This window comes from Dermacentor silvarum, chromosome 7 (genome assembly GCF_013339745.2).
Source record: "Dermacentor silvarum isolate Dsil-2018 chromosome 7, BIME_Dsil_1.4, whole genome shotgun sequence".
In the NCBI taxonomy this organism is placed as follows: Eukaryota; Metazoa; Arthropoda; class Arachnida; order Ixodida; family Ixodidae; genus Dermacentor; species Dermacentor silvarum.
Window position 1 is genome coordinate 143,866,588 of NC_051160.1, and position 5,945 is coordinate 143,872,532.

Genomic DNA, 5,945 nt, shown 5'->3' on the forward strand with positions numbered 1-5,945 from the left:
TTTCCCAGCTCTCTCTTTTAGCACGTCTGCGCGTTCTCCTACCCTGCGATTTTGCTTCTTTAAAATTAATCAAGTTTTCGGCTGTTGGGGAGTTGCGGAATAATCCCCAGGCCTTGTTTTGCTTTTTACGTGCTTTTTGGCATTCCTCGTTCCACCAAGGCAGGCGACGCTTATTAGCTAGTCCATTAGTTTGTTGTATGCACCTTTCTGCAGCGTCAGTGATAAAACCTGTTATATACGCCACAGCATCGTCTATGTTAAGAGAGGCAATGTCATCCCGGCCTAAATATGTTATTTCTTTAAAAAGTTGCCAGTTAGCAGAGTCAACCTTCCATCGGGGAACATGTGGCGAGCATCCATCTTGTTTTGTTAAGCTTAGCATAATTGGAAAGTGGTCACTCCCAAAGGGGTTCTTCAGAACTGACCATTGCAGGTACGGAATTAGTGTACTCTACACGATACTCAAATCTATGGAGGAGTATGAATTATGCGCCACGCTGTAGTACGTGGGCTCTTTCTTATTAAGTAGACATGCTCCTTCGGAAAAAAGAAGGTTTTCAATTAGGCGACCTCTTCTATCACAACGCGAGTCTCCCCACAAGGTGTTAGTGCGTTGAAATCTCCGAGGACTATGTATGGCTCCGGAAGTTCATTTCTGTAGTTTTGAAATTCGGTTTTACGTGGTTGATAGTTGGGAGGGATGTATATAGAGCTGATAGTGATCAGCCGAGTTCTCTGAGAAGCGGCGACCAGTTTCGGTTTCAGTTCTTTGAATTTATCCTTTACTACATAACAAACTCTAAATTGGTAGACAAGAACAATTGAACAAAACCTTTATTTTTAGTATTTAAAATACGTGATAGATTTTTACTTTTTTATTATAAGTTCATAATGTACAGCGAGGCGGCTACGGCTTCTCTCGGTGGGTGCCATTGTCGCATAGGCAAGGGGCAAGGCATACTGGCATAGGTCCCGTGGCTTCACTGGTTTCGCGCGCTTTCTCGGTGTTTTCGAAGTTGGGCTCGTGGATCCGGTCTGCATTTCAGTCGAAGGTAAGTGTTGTCGTTTTCTAAAGGCCCAACCACAAGGAACGGATTTCCGACGGATTTTCGGCGTCGGCGCCGGCCGGCGGCACGCGACGGCGGCCGGCGGCGTGGAGAACAATGCGCCACCGGTCGGCGCCGCAAGACCGAGCAGGCCAGACTGCAGCGCTGACGGCGGAAGTGGCGGTAGACGCAGGAGACAAACAAAATATAGCCTCCGAGATGGTGCACCGTGCCATGTGAGTGAGCTCGGAGGCCATTTACAAAGCGAGCTTCCGGCGTTGTCGTCTGCGAGTGCTGTGCCTCGTCTGCGTCCCAAACAGCCGATCGCTCGCGCGTGCTCCGGCCATTGCAAGTGGTGCAGCTTTGTACGGTATCATAGATAATGATGTATACTCTTTCCAGACAGGGACATGCAAGGAACGCCGAAGTGCGCACTTAAGGCCCGTCCACGTTACCGGCACGCCAACTCGCCGTACGCCGTTCGCGGGTCGCCGTTTGACGGTGGTTTTGCTCGCCAGCGGCGAGATTTCCTTACCGTAGACAGGATGGGACCGGGACCCATTTGTGCTGCAGCTGTACAGCGAAGTGGCCAATCAGTGACCGAGGGGTGGTCACCCTGGCACCGACGGCAGCCTCACCGCCGCTGATCGTTCGGCGGCGCCGATATCGTCGCTAGGCCTTCTCCGGCTCATTCGAAAGCTTAAGCTGACGGCGCTTCGGAATGAATCACCGACGCTCACCAGCCGCGATATTTTCTCACCGTTGTTGTCGCTCTTCGCTATACTTATACACAAAGAAGAAAATGCGCTGATATTAGCGGCGCCGTCGGCTGTGATGCGGGCACAACCGAGCCGGTCGTCTGCCGCCGGTAGCCGTGCACTGTAGCTGAGCTCGACAAGTATCGGAGCTCTCGTTCGTTTTTCACGTTCGACAGCGGATATAGTTTTCATACAATGTAGAATTTACGCGTCACGTTATCTAGCGGAAAGTATTTTTGCTAGGAACAGAAGCTGCTGGTGATGCTATCCATGCTATGCGACTGGTGCTATGTTTTTCAGCACAGAAAACTAGCGTATATGTTTGCACTAGAGCTACGGACAATTTCTATGAAGTTTTAACAGTACAAGAAGTCCTTGCTTAGTAAAAACAATTGTTCTGTTAGCGCAACATTTTGCAAAACTGACCGGCTAAATTCGGGGCCAAGGATCTGGCCACATTGCGCCACGCTTGAAATACGTCGACGCCGAGAGTCTCTTGTGGTTGAGAGCCGCCAATGAGCGTCCACGCCGCGTGCCGCCGGCCGGCGCCGACGCCGAAAATCCGTCGGAAATCCGTTCCTTGTGGTTGGGCCTTAACTGTTTTCGATCAGTCTGGCCTGTGTACATACGTGTGATGGCCTTGTTTTTCACCTTCTTTAGAGCTTACGCTTGGCGGGAAGCGCGCCATGGAAAGCGAATACGAAAGTAAGTTAACGTTGTATTTTTCCTTCCTTCACGTTCGTAACGTTAGACTGCCGTTCTTAAAGTGCAGTCCGGTGATATTCTCTGAATGTCACTCGCGTAAACAACACGTCACACGTCAATTTACTAGCTATTGAGAATCTGAATGAGGAACATAGGCAAGCAGTATGCTATAGTTGCGCCAACATGGCTTCCATGTCGAGAGCGACTGCCTACCGTCGCATCAGCCACGCCGTGCAGGCCGATGTGCACGCAATATTGGCAGCTGCTGGCGAACATATTAACGCAGGGAATCTTTCTGGTGTGAATTTCCACCTCCTTTCGGCCAGTGGAAGTTCAAATCTTTTGAAGGTTCTTCGTTCGTATTCTTGCTTGCATGAACTACTAAACAGCGCTAGGGCACTTTTGTCGACACCGAGAGTGGCAAATGTCACACTGATGGATTCTGGTCAGTATTGTCATTTTGGCTTGCGTGAAGGGCTTCACTCCGCTCTCAGACAAGTTGTTCACGTGTCTCATCCTATCATTATCCACGTAAATGTGCATGGACTGCCACTGACAAAAAGCACACGAGGACAGTTCTGGCCTAGTCTTTGTCGTGTGTCAAACTGCAAGTCAAGCGAACCATTTCCAGTCGGTGTCTTTTTTGGCGAGTGCAAACCATCTCAGCCTAATGTGTTCCTGCAGCCATTCGTGTGTGACCTGAAAAGCGTGCTCCAAGAAGGCCTGACACTAGGAAGCAAGACATTTGCAGTACAGGTAGGAGCATTAATCTGTGACGCGCCTGCTAAGTCATATGTTCTTGGGATCAAAGGGCATAATGGTTACTTTAGCTGCTCCAAATGTGTGACTGAGGGAGATATTGAGCAAGGACGAATGTGCTTTCCTGAATTAGATGCGCCATTAAGGACACATAACAGCTTCCGCAGAGCAGAGCAAGAAGAGCACCACACCACGAAGACCATTTTGTTGGAATTGCCTGTGGACATTGTTCAGCATGTTCCACTTGATTACATGCACCTAATCTGTCGTGGCGTGTTACGGATGCTCCTGCTACTTTCTATCAAAGGCGAAAAAATATGGTATAGGAAAAGATTCAAGAGATACAGTGTCAGAGGCAAATTCAAAAATGAAGCACTTTGTACCATCAGAATTGTCCAGGAAGCCACGAAGCTTGTCGGAGCTTGATAGGTGGAAGGCCACAGAATTTCGCATGTTTCTGCTGTACACAGGCCCTGTTGTCTTAAAGTCACACATTGCACAGCACCTAATAGACAACTTATCACGTTGCACTGTGCTGTCAGCCTGCTTTGTAGCCCGCAGCATTGCAGCGAGTACTTAGAGTACTCCAGAAAGCTTCTGACGCATTTTGTTGAGGTATACATCACCTTGTTTGGTAAGCATGCTGTATCACACAACTTTCATGGGCTTATTCATGTAGCAGACGATGTTAAAGTTTATGGGCCATTGGATAACTACAGTGCATTCCCATTCGAAAACTACATGTGTAGGCTGAAGAAGTATGTGCGAAAACCCGAAAGGCCACTGAAGCATCTACACAACCGCATTCTTGAAGAACGTTCTTTCAACAAGCCTTCAGCTAGTAGCTCAGCCCAACCTCCATCCAGCTGGGATGTCATTTTCATAGGTGCAGAACGTGCAAAGCTGAAAGGAAGACACGAAGACCGTCCTTTGCCACATGGATGTATTGGGCCACAGTACAAAGCCCTTGAATTTGATTCTGTTACCTTCAGACTAGGCAAAAGGGACTCCACTAGCATGCTTGATGATGCCACAGTTGTAAAGATGGAGAATATCGGACTCTCTGAAGATTGTGAGCCTGTAATAATTGGCAGAAAATATGAAAAGTTGGAAGACCTTTACCCGTATCCATGTAGTTCCTCACTCTTAAATATACATCTGGCATCCCAAGCTTCTGCTCTGCAGTTCTGGCCTGTTTCTAAAATCAAAACAAAATGTGTTAGGCTTCCAGTTGGCAAAAAATTTTCAGTCTTTCCATTCGTGCACCAAAAGTGACTGCTCTTCAAAACATTTCTGCCACTGTTTGTGTGTGTGTGTGTGTGTGTGTATGTGCGTTTAGCTTGACAAGCCTAGGTCATGCACTGTAGGAATTTTTCTCGCTTCATGTTATATGACAAAGAAAAGCATTCTGGTGGTTTCCATAACTGAAACAATTGCTTGTTGTTAGGTGACCCCTTTGTCGTGGTTTCTTTTCCTCAAGAAGAGGACAGCTTGGCCATCATTCACAAGTCATGGCTGAAAGAAGACCACCGCTGTACATTTTGGTCAATAGAAAGAAACCCTGGAAAATGGCGAAAACTAACGATGCAAGGCGCTAAACCAACAGGGTCCTGGATTCAAGTGCAGTGCATCGTCAAACGCTGGGCTAGTAAGGTTGCATTTTACTTTCTCAATTTCTGTGTACTAAAAAAGCTTTTTTCCCCCAGATACCTATGAGAAGGCGCAAGACAAGCTTAATTCCCTCCAGTACGCATCTGACACTAACAGTGAAATAGAATTGGGACGGGGCAAAAGGAAACGGCAACGTGCGATGCGTTTTTGAGATGGCGAGGACAACAGCAGCACAGACTGCGGTGACAGTGATGAATATGTCCAACCAAGGGCACCGACACCACCTTAACCGCTATCCACAGGCAAGGCTGAGGTTGTCACCATGCTATTAATTATAAATGTGCATTCATATTTCAACTATCTTGTAAAGCAACTAAACTCCTCGAATTAGTTACCTCCTACTCTGCTATGCGAACAGTAAACCTTGTGTGGTGTGTGTAAATGAAAATTTAGTTTCTATTCTTTTTTCTTTCTTTTTTAGGGAGGTATGAGCCAACCTCAGCAGAGCCGTCTTACCAGCTTTCGGACTGTACAGGTAACCTGCCTGAAGCAACTCAAATGCTGTATAGTAACCACTCGTTTACTTCAGATATCCGGGACTGTTCGTCTCTCACGGAGGCTTCACAACCAAGTTCACAGGCCGGTATGTCTTTCACTATTTTGACTCTGTTTTCATCTCTGACTTTCTAAGTTTAGCCTGAACGAATTTGGGTTAACCGTAAGCTATATAATTGTCTACGTGGTAATTTCACTTTATTTCGAGCTTCATAGAAAGTTTACTTTCACTGCCATTCAGATTCTTCAGCTGTTTATCTGCCCATATCTAGGAGTTATACACACGTGCTGCTAGAAATTCTAATTGCTACATTGTACTCTAGTTAGGTTGCTGTTACGTATGCTACAGTGCGCGCTGCGTAATTGCCAAGCATACGGGCCAAAATAGTGGTCCACCCTAAATTGTTTTTGTCATTTCTGCTGTGGTAGCAATTAAACCGGTGTCATACTCAAAAGTTAATCAACCTTTTTGTACACTTTTGCTTGGGGACCACTGGTCGCACCATATCGC

The 5,945-nt window shown here is 47.0% G+C and overlaps 1 long non-coding RNA gene across 1 annotated transcript; it reads left to right on the forward strand.

The window, feature by feature from the left end:
* The first annotated feature begins 932 nt into the window (after window positions 1-932).
* On the forward strand, window positions 933-4,833 carry LOC125946494 (uncharacterized). The gene is made up of 4 exons (XR_007467620.1): window positions 933-1,052; window positions 2,465-2,509; window positions 3,194-3,265; window positions 4,716-4,833. It is a non-coding gene; the product is annotated as an uncharacterized LOC125946494 (long non-coding RNA).
* The last annotated feature ends 1,112 nt before the right edge of the window (window positions 4,834-5,945 follow it).